Source organism: Mya arenaria, chromosome 4, assembly GCF_026914265.1.
Source record: "Mya arenaria isolate MELC-2E11 chromosome 4, ASM2691426v1".
NCBI classification, from domain to species: domain Eukaryota; kingdom Metazoa; phylum Mollusca; class Bivalvia; order Myida; family Myidae; genus Mya; species Mya arenaria.
The window spans coordinates 62786287-62805181 of NC_069125.1; positions in this window are offsets into that span (position 1 = coordinate 62786287).

Consider the following 18895-nt stretch of genomic DNA (forward strand, 5'->3'; position numbering starts at 1 on the left):
TGCTTGCTATTCGTTATATTCGGCTATGGGTAATTCGTCGATCGATGCTCGCTTTATTTGCTATGGGTTATTCGTCGTTCGATTCTCGCTATATTCGGCTATGGGTTATTCGTCGACCGATGCTCGCTATATTCGGCTATAGGTAATTCGTCGATTGATGCTCGCTATATTTGGCTATGGGTTATGCGTCGATCGATTCTCGCTATATTCGGCTATGCGTTATTCGTCAATTATCGATGCTCGCTTTATTCGGCTATGAATTATTCGTCGACCGATGCTTGCTATATTCGGCCTTGGGTTATTCGTCCATCGATGCTCGCTATATTCGGCTATGCGTTTTTCGTCGATCGATGTTCGTTATATTCGGCAATGCGTTATTCGTCGACCGATGCTTGCTATATTCGGCTATACGTTATTCGTCGACCGATGCTCGCTATATTCGGTTATAGGTTAATCGTCGATCGATTCTCGCTTTATTCGGCTATGGGTTATTCGTCGATCGATTTTCGCTATATTCGGCTATGTGTTATTCGTCGATCGATGCTCGCTGTATAGGGCTATGCGTTTTTCGTCGATCGATGTTCGTTATATTCGGCTATGGGTTATTCGTCGATCGATGCTTGCTATATTTGGCTATGGGTTATTCGTCGATCGATGCTTGCTATATTCGGCTATACGTTATTTGTCGATCGATGCTTGCTATATTGGGCTATGCGTTTTTCGTCGATCGATATTCGCTATATTCGGCTATGGGTTATTTGTCCATCGATGCTTGCTATATTCGGCTATGCGTTTTTCGTCGATCGATGTTCGCTATATTCGGCTATGGGTTATTCGTCGACCGATGCTTGCTATATTCGGCTATGCATTATTCGTCGACCGATGCATGCTGTATTCGGTTATACGTTAATCGTCGATCAATTCTCGCTATATTCGGCTATGGGTTATTCGTCGACCGATGCTCGCAATATTCGGTTAAATATATGCTTGATATATTCGGCTATGCGTTATTCGTCGACCGATGTTTGCTATGTTCGGCTATGCGTAAATCGTCGACCGATGCTTGCTATATTCGGCTATGCGTTATTTGACGATCGGTGCTTGCTATATTGGACTATGCGTTATTCGTCGATCGATGCTCGCTATATTCGGCTATGTTTTATACATCGATCGATGCTTGCTATATTGGACTATGCGTTATTCGTCGATCGATGTTCGCTATATTCGGCTTTGCGTTATTCGTCGACCGATGCTTGCTATATTCGGCTATGCGTTATTTGACGATCGATGCTTGCTATATTGGACTATGCGTTATTCGTCGATCGATGCTCGCTATATTCGGCTATGTTTTATACATCGATCGATGCTTGCTATATTGGACTATGCGTTATTCGTCGATCGATGTTCGCTATATTCGGCTTTGCGTTATTCGTCGACTTATGCTTGCTATATTCGGCCTTTCGTTTATCGTGTTGAATAACGCAAAACGAATTGAGACTGAAAGTAACCCAAAAGATAGCAAGAGTAAGAAGCTAATAAAATACATATTCAACAGTTTAAGAGACATTGACTGTTTAATAATTGAGCGCTAAATAAATCGGAAAACATACGCATGCACAAATATGTACGATATAGGAACGGTGAATGTCACTTTTGACCAACCACGATACCCGAAGCCAGCAATACAGTTGCTTAAAACAAATTCATGGTGCGATTAAGCAAGACCGAACAGGCAAAGAGCAACTTTATTTATTCAATAATATTCCATACACACTATACTCGTGCATTGTTACGATATTTCAAGCCACCATAACTGCAGTCTAACCATTTATTTGATTTAAGGATAAGAGCAAATCAGGATGGCAGTGTCCTTTAAGAGAACGTAACACTTATGAGATACGGCTAAATATCTAAGGCCTAAGTTGTGTTATCTCATCTCATCTCATCAATAGTTTCTTACCATGGAACACATCGCGAGAGCTCTGTCATACACACATGACCGTAGAGAACGTTTTCGAAGGCAATGTTTAAAAGCAGTTATCTGTTGTATGACTAGTTCGTGAAACATGGCAGGAGACTTCTCTCGCCGTGAAAATGCCAAGTACTCTGACCACAATCTAAAGAAACAATCCATACATTCATGTTTAAAAGACACCAGCCTCCTCTTGAATCAAAAATTGTATTATTTCTGAAGTTTAACATTAAAAAAATTAAGTTTCTGTTCCAACATGAAAATAAATAATAAACCGATCATGAGAGTTCGATTTTAAATATGCATAGGCTTACATTAGTAATACAATCGATGATTTTGGAAACGAGGGCACTCTAATTAAGCAACATGTAACAAGATAACTGATGATAGATGATAAATTGTGTCACAAATTCAATTTAAATCATTACCATTTTTACAACGTGTATAAGTCCTAATATATATCTTTTTTTCCCGTAACTTCATGATTAAAATATACATACATCTTTTATCAAAAATCATTAAGTTAAGTTCATTACAATAATACACGTATTGAATTGTTCAAACTAAGTGTCATTACCTGATTAAAAAACAAGACAAAAATGAAAGCATCTCTCAATTAAATAAATCAATGGAAACTACAGAGACATGCCAAGAAACCTCAATTTTACCACGAGCCACACAAACACTTACGAGATACACACACATATCAAACTAAAGTGTGATTGGCAAGTGTTTGGGCAACCAACGTGGTACGATAAAAGGCTACGCAAAAATTTCATAAGTCATGTCATTCAGTTTAAATAAAAGTTAATGGCCGGCAATCTTTGAGCCCTTCATCTCAAGTTGAAGTAGTTGGAAGTCGAAGCGTAACCTTAACATCGGGAACATGGATCGGGCTTTACTTATTATTAGCTTGTATGAGAACCTTAAGAAAACCCACCGAGATCCCGTTGTGAACAAACCAACTTTGGACCTCCATTAGAAATTACTCTAGGAAGTCTTGGCCAATATCTTTATCTTAAATGAGTACGATAAGATGTGACGAATGACAAAAGTCTGTACCAACATATATGTAACGGTTATATGGATCAAAGTGACAGAGATGCCACGTCATGTAATGGTATTAATAAAATAATGTTTAATACAGACCTATTGACAGGGTTTCGCACACTGAGAATGATCCTGGTGCCGTGAAACATGTGATATATATACTGCGGGTTGTTTTCAATCGGCTCCATCTTTCCTTTGTTGTTTCCAAGGTATTGCCAAAAATGGCTGCCCTCCAGGGTGTTGATACTAAAATCTCCTAAAATGTCAGAAACACGTAAGTACTTAAACACCTTTAAACTCCCTAAGGCTACACCACCAAATTGATATTCCTTTCCACGGATTTACGGCGCCTATTTATTTAATTTTCTTTTAAATAAACACCAAAATGGTTTTGTTGTCTTTTTGCCACCACACCTACATTTTCATCGCGGACTGGTGTTTTGTGTTTCCTTGCTTTTTGGAAGCTGCAATTTAATTGATTTGAGTTTTACTATGCAGTGACTCACTCTTAATTGTAAAGGGAAGTACCCGATGCGAGGAGTTTTATTGGTTTAGCATTGGTAAACATCATTTCGAACAATTAATAGTGGCCTCTGGTAAACATGTGTTACATAGTTTTTAAACTGAATTACTGTTTTCTCTCATAAACGAATACCTGTTTTCCGACGATTGTTTTCAAAAAGTAAGAATGCCTATCATTTGACAGTGCAGTATGTTCCATGAACACAATTAGGAAATATTTTTCAAGGTGATAAGAATATATTGCAGCTTGCCAAAGCCTTTGAATGTAGTGACTTCTTAAAGATGCACTCTTACTCCCAGATAAGATTTACCACAATTAATAATATTGGTTTAATATTCCAAAAATGATGAATAAATGTTGATCAGTCAAAACTTCTGTTTGTTATACATGTACATGTGTATGTATTGATTTTGAATAAGAGTGTCACTTTAAGTTCTAAATTGTTTTATGTTGCATATTTCAAAACATGCACTAAAAGTTTTAGCTTATCATTGATAGACGTATTAGGCACAACTAACCATTTAAATTCCCCAGCCCCCCAAAAAGTGTCTTAATACAAGTGAGGTAGAATTGCAGAATACCTGTAATCCAATTGTGTGCTTGATCTTCAGTAGCTGTACGTAAAGCCTTGGCAATAGGAGAAAAGAACTGGCTAAAACCTTGGAATCCAAATTTCATGTATCGTGGCCCTGAAATGCATTGTTGAAAATATAATTATGTAGTTGTTTTTGAATAAAACAAAAGCGAATTCTAAGTTCTACCAAAAATTGTTCAAGTTTATCAATTATTAATCAGATAAGAGAATACCAGTACTGGTTTTGACCCTGGTAACGACACAAGAATGATTCATATCTGTTTATAGCTGCCCTTTCAACCGTGATGAATTAGCATAAAGCAAATCGCTTAAAATAGTATACATGTAAACGACAATCCCAGAATTGCTTACGTTACACAAAGAAACTACTGACGAGGAGAAGCGGACAATACAAACAGTACTTCATAATGTAATTAAAGCTACGGGGACCAAAACTTGAGCTCTCTGTACAATAACACTGATTGCAGCATTAGCAGAATATAATTTTCTTAGTTTGAATGAAATGAAAAGGAAGGCAATTAATTTCCCTTTATTGAAAGTAATGTCCGATAGGTGGCGTTCATAGTTTCAAGTTATGAAACGAGGAGTTTTGGCGCTGAAAGTCATTCAGCTTTGGACATTTGACTGAGTAACAGCGTTTTGTTTAAGTTGAAATTTCATAATAATATTGATAGTATTACGAAGATTATCTCTGATGGATCTGATATGTGTGTAAAAATGTTTACCGTTTTCTTACATATATTGTTAGCTAATGATATTATCGAGTGACTTGATAAAATATGTTAAATTTAATTGTATAAGTAATGTTGTATGTTATGATGTACATCAGTCAATGTCCGAGTACTCTTCTGCATTTCAATATTTGGAATAATTGAATTTATGAAATGATATTGTCTTGTTTTGTTATTTCTAAGTAGTTAATGAGGACATGGAGTCGATTATGGGAATAAGTGTTGCGGTTATATTCTATAAATTGGCAGGACAAATGATATACTTACAAAATCTTTTATCGGATAACCAGCCTGGTTCTTTCGCAATTGGGCGTACAAAGTCTGGATGTGCAATAATTTTCCCAAACAAATCCGTTGTTCCACACTTTGGAATGCCCACAAGATACATGTAAGGAAGGCAATTCAGAGATCCTTCCTCGTTGTACCAACAAGGATTTTTGAACTTGCGTGATAGACTGAAGTTCTGCAAAACAATTTGAGGCAAAGATAATGCACTGTGTGTTTTACATACTTTAGGACCAGAACTATTTTTTTCTTTAATTATTAAAAAAAAATCGATTTGGAAGAAAACTGGGATTTGGGATTTCCAACTGAAACTGTTTCATATCATTAAAAAAATAGAAGATAAGACATACGATATGTTTGATTCAAAACACCTTGTATAACTTTCTGTAAAATGTCATAAACAATTCATCCCAGAGAATTCAAGGTATTGTGTCAATCCCTTTTGACATATTTTCTTTATTTATTCTAATTATAAAAAGTGACACTCTTCATATTCAAAATCAATACATTAGCATGTATAACAAACCTAAATTTTAAACTAATAAACCTTTAACTTCTTACTAAATAATGCATTTATGGAAACTATTAACTACTGATATAAAGATGGTGTGTTTGATAAATGAAAACGCAAAAAATGATTGGTGAGTACTTAAATATTTACTTTGATTTACTATCGTCTTATAAGGAAGAATAACTCTGTTTTCTGCACCTTTCTGCACCTTTCTTTCAAATTAAACTCGGTATCATTCATATGAACCATTGCCTTTGACATGTATTCATCCTTTTGGTATATTTAAACAATTGGTAAATCTTATTTAGGAGTAAGAGTGCATCTTTAAATGAATAGGCTGTATTTACAATGTGAAGTTTTCTATCAACATATGTTTAAGACAAACACATGCATTAACCCAAAACTGATTTTGCCATATGAAGCGTTATTAGGTTTAACATATTTTGTTTACAAATCAAACAATAAAAACATTCAGATGTGGAACAAATGTTCTTAAAAAGAACATGTGAACACAAATAGTTGAAGCAAATTCACGTCTATGGATAGTCTGTCTAAACATATTAAACATCCTATTGTCAGACCATTATTGTTTAAACATAAACAATATCAATACGAATAATTTAAAAGACAAAACTACCCTAAATATTTAAATATCTTAGAATCAAGGCAATAAACAGTAAGGTTCATAAATAACCAGAATGGTTATGCTTATTGAACGTAAAGTCTTAATATTCACACCTCAACTTCCATTCTTTAAATGAACTGCCTTTCGGCAATTGCGTTTATCAATCGATGAACGCAACATCTTCGGATATGTTCGGATCGCAATTTATCGCATAACAATAAACATGAAAACTGTTGATCTTGTTATTGTTTGTATTATGTCAGCAGGTCCCGTAAAATATAAATAAACATTTTAGAAAGTGTTAATTTATTATATTTGAAATGTATTGTTGCCATAAGTGTTTCAATTTTACGTTTAAAAGTGATTTCAAGTGGTTGATCTTTTCCCAAGTTATTGTGACGTCATTTGAAAAAAGATGTTTCCAGTTACAGTCGGGTCGTTCTATTTTTCAGAATGGGTAAGGAAGGATTACTGAAAGGTTTTATTAAATGAAATGAAGTATTTTTTAAACAATTCTTGAATGAAATAATGAACTATTGGTGTAAATATAAGGAATGAATTGCGGGATGAAATCAAGCCCGCAATTCATTCCTTAATTGAACGTAAAACGTATTGATAATATATGTTTTAAAACGTAAACACTAAGGCCAAGTGTTAAAAAAGATTATTTTTTTTGTGCGCCCGCTCCTATTTTTTATCGCCAACCAGACTTTTTGTAGCAATATTTTTTAAAGGCTGAAAAATAATCAATTATAATTTTTTACGCTAGTTTCAGTGTTTTTGTAAAGGGAAGTAACCGATGTGGGGTGTTTTATTCTGTATTTCGATCGATTTAGCATTGGTTTCAATAAATTCAATCAAAATTGCGGCTTCCGTTATAAACACTGTGGCTTAAAATTTGGAAATTTTATCTTATCTTTGACAATTAATGTATTTTGACCATGCTGGAATCATTGTTCATTGCCTAATGCACTAAAGGATCATTAATTGAATCAATAAATATGCAATTAAACATGTGTATCTGATACTGGTACCGTTATCATGGTTATTAGTGTAGCTACAATAATGAGCGATCAGGGATTCTTTTTTCATTATTTTAACATTTCTCATGTATCCTTGTAACGACGTCTCACATCTGCCATAGTGGAAAAAAAATCAAAATACTCGATGACGGCCATTAAGATGGACTAGATATTAGTGATTCTTTCTGAGTGGAAATCAGAATGATGAACAATGACTCAATAAAGTTTTATTTGATTCAAGTAATAATACAAGTGACCAAAATTTTACCTAATTACATAGATGCTAAAAACTCTTCATTCAACAGGAACATGAATCATTATTTGGTCCAAATTGATGTATCATAGTCATTATCGACCAAACTCTGACAAACAACAGTTTCGAACAAATATCTTTTCACTATAAAAAGCGATATTAACACTGGGCTGGTCAGATAGGTAAGCCTAACCTAAGTTTATCACTTTAATTTCAGCTTTCTTTTTTAGCATTATCCAGGATTATAAAAACAACTCCCTAACCATAAAAGTACTCTGAACATATTATTATACTGGTCATTTCGATAAGCACATCCCATTGCATTAATTGTGATAATCGAAACGAAATTAAGTCAAGCAATTTAAACTTTGTAAATTGAGTCTGATGTTTGAAGATGCCAGTGTAAAACATCCAAAATCAAGCCTAATGATTATCTAAATACAGTTGCAAATGATGTTAAAATGTTTCAGGAAGATTTATATAGGTCATTTATTTTTTTCCTAAAAGCAGCGTTATTTTTTATTATGAATGATCGTCAAATTAAAAATATGTTTTAATTATATTAGAATTTTGTTTATCCTAAAAATATGTTTTAATTATATTAGGTTTATCCATATAATGTGTGTTTTAGATGAATATATAGTATGTATTAGGACATTATCCCAATGTCCATTAGAGGTTCAGTTCAAATATTGCATTCAAAAAGTGATTTAAAGGCAGTTTTATTGAACAAATTTTTCTATGTATATTGATCATTAGAAAAAAAAATATTTTTCGCTTTTCGCTCGCTTCGGGTTTTATGAACACTAACAAAATTGTGTTTTTTTCACTCGCTCGCTCGCTTCAATATTTTTTGTCAAAAAATCTGAGGAAAAAAACATTAATTTGGTGTGGCCTAAGATATGACTAGGGATACTATGTTTTAGGTTATAGTTTTAAACACTAGTGAAGATGCTTTGCTGTTTAAATACAGTATGTTTGACATACCAACCATTTTAAGAATATTCATTTGTTCATCCACTCCTACCGGTATACATGCCCTTTCCAATACTGCAAGGTATGATTCGTTGCAAACACTGTGCTCTGTGTTCAAATCGTTCAATGTTATATTGCCACCGCTTTTGTGTCCCGTTTCTCCTATCTCTTCCGCTTTATCTACTACAACTTCATGATCCGTGATGTTATTGGTACCGTTTCTGTATGCAATGTTTGCCTTCATCATCGAATGAGTAATTTTCAAATTATTCACTGTAAAGTTTTGGGCAGCAGTTCTGTATGCTTATTTCTTCTGTTTCATTGCATGGGGTCTCATCGAGGCGTTTTTTACAAAAGCTATGTTTTTAGTGTTACCCTCTACTATCACAACAATATTTCCAATTTGGTGTCCTTTTATAATACCTGAGTTGTATTCTGAATCCGCAGTACTGCCTTTTAAGGTATCCTCCGCAGCAGTATCGACAGCATCTGTATGTGTTCGGTTTCCTTTTATCACATCTGCTTGTACTCTGATTTCATATCTTGTGACGTTTTGGAAAGTATTTTTTAGCATTGGACTTCGTTTTAAATTATTTGAAGACCTACCAATTACATATAGCGTGGCGAAATATCGTAGGTAAATCAATAACCAACTAATTCCAAGGATCACAAGCCACACGATTAGAAAAGAAGGAATGCTTTTAACGAAGCTGCGACATTTCTTGCGAATCAGAAATACAAAAGCCATTGCCGATGCTGTAATAAGTAAACTGATATAAAAGTATTGTTCAATATTTTCATTTGTCTAACGTGTGGACGAAATCGTGTCATCTAACTAAGTCACACTTCATAGATCTTATTCATTGCTTACCTCGGTTATCAGCCTTAAGTACACGTATAGTTTCTTTAACATTAAAACTTGTTATTAATTCTTATTCACATACATACACGCATTTCTTTCATGCAATTGAAAGTCTACATCAACATCTTTGTTCTGGATTTTAGTCCAATCTGGTTGCCATCGTGAGTTTTCACTACAAACTGTTTCAGTTGTAATGGTTTTAATTGTTTTATTTGCAAAATTGATCTTGAGTGAACCATAATTATTGTAAATATAATTAGTTATTGGATGATAAAACGATGCATACCAATGTTATCATATTTCATCACAAATGCTCGAGGACATTGGTTTGTCGTTTACAATACCATGCATACGTGTTCACCATATTAATTCTTATTCACATACATACACGCATTTCTTTCATGCAATTGAAAGTCTACATCAACATCTTTGTTCTGGATTTTAGTCCAATCTGGTTGCCATCGTGAGTTTTCACTACAAACTGTTTCAGTTGTAATGGTTTTAATTGTTTTATTTGCAAAATTGATTTTGAGTGAACCATAATTATTGTAAATATAATTAGTTATTGGATGATAAAACGATGCATACTAATGTTATCATATTTCATCACAAATGCTCGAGGACATTGGTTTGTCGTTTAGAAGGCTTCACATAACTTATACGTATAGTAGTACGAGTATTAGATCGTTTTTACAGGTTTAAACATGTGTTAAATAATACAACAAAGACTGGCTGTTATCATGTTAAAGTTTATTTTAATATTCGATACTTTATGTTTCACGGTAACGTGGACAATATTTATATGAAAAACTACAGAAACAAGCTCAATTGCTACAAGTTTAAACATAAACCCAGTCCATTTTATTTCAGGCTATATTTAATCATTTGACAATAAAACAATGCGTTACATCATTATTGAAATCAAATGACAAGAATGAAATAAATAATAAAAGTTGGTTTTGAGACATACCAACTTTTGTGAGATAAATGCTTAGTTCAACCATTAATTAATATTTCAACTTTTTATTGTACGTTGTTTTCTTATGTTATGAGCGAGTTTGCATGATATATTTTATACCACATTTGTATATGTTCTAGTATTGTATTAACACGTTGACCAAACGTAAACGTTGCATAAGTATTAATCAATGTATGTTGTGTTTTGTTTTGTTCCGTTCTGTACACAAATCATTTACAATAAAAACGAATTTCAAAGCAACGGTATTCCCTTATACCGCGTCTTAGGTAGCAGTCAACATTTTCGAACTGATGAGGTAAAATACATTGGGGGTCAATTTGGTCATACTGGTCATGCCCTTTTCCCCCTTTTTCTGCTAATTTTAACATTATCGGGTGGTTTTACTAAAAACTGTATTTGAAACACATTCAATGTAAAATATGTGGCTCGGCTGAAAACCTGTCCTTTTTTTCATTTTTTTTAGACAACAACCTTCCGATGGAGTACCCCCGCTCCACTAAAGACGTACTCTTTTAGACTAAGGCGCTTATGCACCAGGTTTCGAACACTTCGGTCAGCTCTACAATTCACTTACGTCATGTAACACTACGCTCTGCAGTACGAGTGTATGTCCGTTAGCAAATCTGAATATAATCAAGTAGGACCAGCACTGATCACAATGTAAAACATGAAATGAAAATAGTTCTCCTAGCCAGGCATTCTGACGTTGAAACTAACAGCCGCCATGTTGTTTTGGGTTATACGAAACAACCACATTAAAATGACATTTAAGTGAAGTTATTTAGCAGTAAGAGTGCCAATGGAATAATTTACACCCTATTCATTTACAACTTTTCATGAGTAGCATGGAAAATAAGACACGAAATATTATATGCAATACAATTCGTTGCATCCCGATCAAAAACGGGGTCGAGAACTGGTCAGTCATTACAGTTTTGCAAACGGAATGACATTAGAAGTTTCAAATATATTTAAAATATGCGAAAACAAATTCATAAGGTTTCTTTCTCAATGAAGCCAAATGTCTGAATAGTATGTTGCTATATACTTTTGTGTTATTAGTGATTATTTTGTGGATGGAAATTTGAATGATTAACAGTGACTTTATTATTTGATTCAAGTCATGATACTCGAAACTAGAATTTAACTTATGACGTTCTTGCTTTATAAAAAAGCTTAGTTTAGTTAAAACATATTTATTTAACACCGATTGTGAAACAAGTTATTACAACATTATATTAATCACTCTCGTTGGTACGATTTTATGCGAGAGTGTGGTCTCATGTTGTGGGGTACACCGGAGAACCCGGAGGAAACCCACTTTTCCGGCTTGGTGACCACAAACCAAACTAAAAAACTAAAACAGCTTAATTCTACGGGAATATGTTTAATTGTTTGGTTCAAAATTGATGTTTTAAAACTATTTTAACCAACTACTGACAAAACAACACTTGCAAGAAAATATTAGGATCAGTATATTGATTTGAACACTGGTCCGGATAGACCAAGAAAAAGGTAAGCCTAACCCTTTTTTATTTTATTTTATAGCATAATCAAGAATGAATAAACATATCTCTGACTTTAATAGTACTCTGAGCATACCCTTACACTTTTCATTTCGGTAAGCAAATGACACTGCGCCATTGCATTTGAGAACTGTATTATTCAAATCCAAAAATAAAACGTATATTGAGTTGAAAATAATGTTGAAATGATTCGGGTAGATTGATATAAATGGTTTCAATCCTTTTCGTAAAAACAGGGTCGTTTAAATTATGAATGATCATTTGCTTAAATATGTTTTAATTATCTTAAAAGTCCATACATTGCGTTTACTGAAAACGGATAATTTTATAGTGATGCATTTGATCATTTTGCCATTGTCCAATGGAGAGTAAGTTCAAGATTATATTTAAATGGGATGAAGGGCAAACATATTGAACAATATTTCTTCTTCATATTGATTATCGGAAAACAATATAGTTTGCTCTTTGCTCGCTTCGGGTTTAATGAAAACTGACAAAGTTGTATTTATTTATGTTTGCTCGCTCGCTCCAATTATTCTTTTGCAAAAAATGTGATTTTGTTTAAAAATTGAAAATAAATCTCAATAATATTGTCTAATAGCTATTTGTTTATTATCCCGATGTCAAATTCAGAATGTAGATGTCGAAATGAGTACCACACTCATCAAACCCTCTATAACATTTACCTCCCATTGCAGTACATTATCATTTACCACAATATATCCCTCAATTATTATGTAAAGCTAAAATTATCATCTTAATATTTGTCATATGCATTTGCAGGTGTTCAATTAGTTTGGAATTCCTTCCCCTAACCTATCGTTATCGGATCAGGCAAAGGCCAAATCGTAACAACTCGGCCATCTCCGGCAAGCTTCGAGATAGACCTCGTAAATAGTAGTAAGGATATACGCAAGTGCGATGCGGCTACCGGCGATTAACACCGTTTTCAATCCGCGTAAAGAAGGCCCATTGTAACAAGGAAATGAATTGTGTTAGATTAAATGTGCTTGTTTAAGAGAAAACATTTATTGTAACCTGAAACAATGTTCGTTTTATGTATATTTAGATGTTTCCTTATACATGAAGCACTCTGTTTCCTCCAGAAAAATTATGAGCACACAGAAAATGTACTTGACAGTGATTGAAATGATCATACGGTTCATGGCATGCATGAATCATTACATTAGATTAAATGCATGCAAGTGTCAGCATTTTCTCAACAGCCATACGATTACCCTATGAAATGTAAGTTTTAAGTCAAACTTTGCTTGTGTTATTTTTCACACCATGCTTTGCCATTCTAACAACATTACTATTCTGTAAAATCATTGATAGCAACATTGCAGAGTTTTGTGGGTTGTAGGTGGGTGTGAGATTGGCACCCAGTCAGCCTTACCATTTGATAGCCATGTATGCCTTTACTTCAGCATTATTGGGTTTTGGCTGCAAAGTGAATGTTTTTGTCTAAACAGTTATGTGGCCAGTGTGGGGTTGGGGTGGGGCGGTGACAAGCCACCCAGTAAGCTCAACTGGTAGTACCATACAACGGTCATGTGGCTATGCACCAGTCACCGGTCCGGGGAATAGCGGGGACTTTGACTTTCAGTACAGCCAACCCCGGCTAAAATCCCCGCCATGCGCGGATGATAAAATGGTAAAATCCCCCATTCACCCAGCAATGCAGGGCCACCTGCAGCCAATTGTATAAACAGATTTACCCAGGGTAATATTTTACCGGTGGTAATTTTTCTGGTAAATTGGCGGTAAGCAATTGTATAAAACAAAATTAAGATTTTACCAAGCTATTTACCGTGGTAATATTAACCCTCCTCCAAGAGGTGGGTAAATTGATTGTCCGTCTCAGTTACCAGATTCAAGATGGCCGACCAGACATAAACAAACGCTCGATTCACAACTCATTTTGTCGACTTTAAAGACAAATTGAAACTTCGTGAATTGGAAACTGTTCCATTACATCCATATCAATAGAAGACAGGAATACAGAGGTAAGAAATCGCAGATAACCACTGTCTGAACAAATTAATGCATTGAAAATATTCCAACGAACACATTTCATGTACAAAAACAGTGACAAAAGAAATCTGAAGTTTAAGAATGTCTTTACCTTGTTTCCAAAATCTTTCAAAATTCAATGCGATGGTTCGAGACCAACACTTGATTGCAGGTCCCGACCTTACTTTGTTGAAGTGTATCCAACTTTGCACATATTTTGAGAATATTGCACATAAATATTTACAATCAAATTGAACCGCCTGTAAACATTGAACAATAAATGACAGCTATGACGTCATTTTCTATGAAAAATAGCCTTAGTCTATAGTCTTTTTCTACAGTTTTCTTTTATAGAGGCACAAAACCAAATACTGTAGAGTGCATTGATAATATTATAAAAGTTTACTGTATATTTGATAAAAACAACAGCTGTGGTATGACAACATACCGAAGTATGATTTTTTTGAGTTTGTTAAAATGTATATAAATTATACTGTTACATATACAGTTCTGTGATTAACACATATATGTTCAATTGTACACAACTATTTCATAATGAATATGAATAATCATTTTAGGCTTTTCATCAGCGGAAGCCAGCAGAGCCAGTGTGATGTTAGAACATATAACAGAAACATGATTAAAGACACCAAAAGCAGTGAGGTAATAATAAGATGTTGTTTTTTTCTTCTGTAAATTATCAGTACTGTCATTTGAGTGAAAGAAAAATATTAATAACTGGTTTGTTTATTGTGAAAGCCATCATTTCTTACCGACGCTCTTGTGAACTTATCTTTTAAATTTAAAGAAACACTGGCCTCTCCGGAACGCCGTCATCCCCCTCCCCCCATATTTCCATATCCGCGCCAAATATTCATTAATCAGCCATTTAAGATATGAAGCTGATTTTCACAGACAACATATAATTTTAATGTTTTCAAAATAATTTTACTTTTCTTTAGATTGCCACCAGTGGAGGACCAAGTTTATATGAAATATGTGCCGTCAAGATAACATCAAAAATGAACTTCATGGAGCCGCTAGTGTATTATATGCTGTTTAACATTGCTGATTCTTGTTATTGGTATCTATATAAGAATTGACTTTGATTTTGAATTTAAAACCATTTATAGTTTAATGAAAATAGAAAATAAATGTTACACTCCTTGTATATTGACTTTATGCTCCTGTAAAATGGAAATATGGTGAATATATGAGTAAGTACTTCTAACACTTAAATTTGACATCAGCAATGGGACAGCTTAGTTTTTAAATAGTTAAAACATATTATTAAATAGTGCTGACAATAACTGAAGAGATCATGTTTCATTCTATTTTAAACAGAAACAATAATGAAATAAATAAGCAGACACTAAAAATAATTTCATTATGTTAATTATACATGATTGCACTTTAGTTAAAAACACGGCCCATATCCTCGTTAAACCCCAGTATACCCCCGGACCTTGGGGGGGGGGGGGTACAATTGACTGGTGCACTAAGTTGACAGACCTTGTCTTCAAATAGTATTTGTTCACGGCAGGTTATGCTTTACTTTACCTCCTAGGCTTTGGAGAAACCCACTCATTAAAAGTTCCTTTACACATTTTTAATCAATAATTACAAGTCTCAATACCTTTGAGTAAATTGTCAGTTTTTATTAAAAACAACACCAAAACAGTAACTGATAAGATACTCAGTTGATTTTTTTAACAAATATTTAGCCTTGTTACTAAGCTTTTCAGCAATGTATACCAGACCTTTTTTCATTAATACTAAATCTATTTCGAATAATTAGCCTTTAGATCACTCCTCACACACTCCTCACACAATGACTCTTAAATGTCCAACTCCATAAATTGCAAACAAGAATAATTACAATTTTGATCAACATGTCCCTTAATTTTATTTTTAATATTAGTCAAGCAATAACAGAGCCATCTGTATGCAATCCAATGTAAAATTAATGATAATTTAGTTTTTGCTCCCAATTGTACTGTCATTTTTGTGCCAAGCCCTTTTAGGTGCATTGAGTATTTTGGGATTTTCTCATAAACCCAAACAACTGGTTCTGAAATATTTTATTGGTTAAGATTTTTAAGATAGTTTTCCCATACAACTTCTGTTTTAGTGAGCATGCTGTACATATATAATTGATAGGCATTCATAGTCGTTTATATGATTTTTAAACTTCAAAATTGACTTACGTTTTGTTTAAGCAAATGTCTTGAGTCTTGGTTTGCGGTGACGGCAATGTTCCAAACAGTAGTTTTTAATCTCCACTATTAGACAGCGTTGTTTATGATATTCACTAAAGTAAATTGTCCATTTCAGACTCAATGGAGACAAGTAATATACAACCAGTTATGCAGTTACTCAGCTATAGATGTGGCGAAAGTGAGGATGTCAACTTTTCCTGTTACCGGTACGCCTGAACCCTGATCATGTTGCCACCATACAGAGCCCCAGCCCACCAACATGTCCTGTACAAATTCTGCAGGTGCTCACGTGTTCATGACACTACTGACTAGAGTAACTGGTAAGGGTTTAAGCTAAGATAATTTTAAAAGTTATGAAGTTTTTTCTTGTCATGAACGCGTCATAGTGGCTTTCAATGGAACCAAATACATATTTGACAGAAGTGAGTGTCAATACAAAGTCACACCTTTATTGTTTTTCCCGGAAGGACCCATTTCTCTCAAACATAGCAATTCTACTACGAGAGCAATGCCCCTTAACTGTCATATGACTCAAGTACTTGACAGTAGATCGCAATTGGTATCACTTTGAGGCTTAAATGTGAATCGTCCTGTACCTACAATTAATACTAGCTAATTTTGTTTCAACCGCATAGTGAAACTTCAATGTGAACAGCTTAAAATCTCATCAATTCTATAATCTTCTAGAGTTAAAATAATTTAAAATTGGCCTTATTTAAAGAAAGAAGACTTTAACTATGTATTTTAAACTTGCTTCTTATCATCGAAAGCTAAATTCAATGTCATATATTTTTCAGGGAAAAAAGACTTAAAATAGAGGAAGACAACTGCCGGTTGAGAAAGAAAAGGAGGACATGGGCGATACATATTACTGCACTGCAGTATAAAATCAAATCATCTACCAACTCCATGTTAGTTGCTGTGGGAATCAACATTGATACAGATGTAATTTTGGAAACTGTTCAAAAATATGAGTTACACTATCTTCAGCCATTGAAATTAGACTTTCGGATAAACAAGCCCGAATTCTTATACTATTGCATGGAATCATGTTTTTGAACAAGCCCTGCTATATAAACTTCAGAATTTGTGCAAGCCCGGAAAACATTTCACCAGTGCAGAGCTTGCAGGCTTGTGCTAATTTCGACCACTGTATCTTACCTAGAAAAGAAGTAAAAAACTGTTCCTGTATAGTGAGGGACTGCTTTACACAAACTAGATCCTGTCAGAAAAAGTTTGGCAAGTCGCAGTGATTAAATAAATTTGAAACTTATACACATTCTACCCTAAAGAAGAAGAACCATCATCATCTACAATGATTACATCATTTGGCAAGGTCTTAGGTGTACATACTCACAACAGTGTTATGTGTCATAAAAAGTGGAAGTGTTATAAATAGACGACTTCTTGAAAAAAACATAGAACTGTCATATTTTATAATGAATAGTCTTGTTTCATTATAACTTCTTAAGCCATTATGAAAAACAATGTATTAGTATTATAAATTAATGTGTGTTCAATTGCATAACTATTAAAAGTACATTCATTAGAATATTTATATGATGGTCAAGTTTAATTTGCATACAATCCACTAATAGTCTATTACAGTTGTGATCATCACATTTCTACATGTTTATTGCATAACATTCATAGTTTCCAATTATTGAGTAAATTGTTGTGATCATAGTGAAATTTTGTTGATGAGTATCCATGAAATTCATAATATTAATTTGCTGCAAAGAGTTCATGAAAGAAAAATGACCACTTATGATGAACACTTAGTTCAGTTACTTTTAGTTCATGAAGTTCTTGAAATTTGGTTCAAGAACTCTAGTTGATTGACTTTTAGTTCATGAACTTCATAATTAAATTGGCCATTTTTCCTTCATGAACTTTTCATTAAAAAGATCATGAACAATTTCATGAAGTTCATGAACCTTTAGTTCATGAACTTCATGAATAAATCGGCCATTTCTCCTTCATAAACTTTTCATGAACTATTTCATGAATAATTCATGAACTTCATGAACCTTTTTCGCCGGGGGCCAAAGCCAAAATACATTTGCTTCAAACAAAAAAAGGACATTCAGAATAACTTTTTTTACATCATTTGAGAAAATAAACTCATACAATCAACAAAATCAACATGCATCTGTATAATCACAAGTCATGTTATGTGTTCGTTAAATTCAACTTAATAAAGAAAATAAATATTGGTTGCAGTAACAATGCTCATCACTTCTAATAAACATTCCAACAGACTGAAAAACAAATCAACACAAATGGAAAAACTGTTTGCAATTCAGCTAGTATCTTATTTTATGCCTATTCAGATTGCTATGCAAGCTGGAAGTATGTTGCCAAAGTAGAAACAAGTACAGACATCCTTTTCCTGAGGTCATGAGAAAGTATCTTGGAGGGGCTTGAACCCACAACCTTGGATTTGAGGCTTATCCTCTAGACCACTTTCACCTTTTCACATTTTAAAGAGCCCAGTTTTCAATATGGCATTTGCAAGGATGTGCCCTATTAATGGCTTTTCTAAAGTCTTAAAAAAATAACTGAACAAAATAGTTCTCCTTTATTTGGTCTGCCAATGCCATCTGTTTCTGATTTTGTAGTTATCTTCCCTGCTTAATATAGGAAAACCACTTTAAGCGTAGATAGATCCTTTACCATATAACCCTTTCAAAATATGTGTCTGGGTGTATCTAATAATCAAGGGCCAAAAGATGACTTTTATCTGCAACT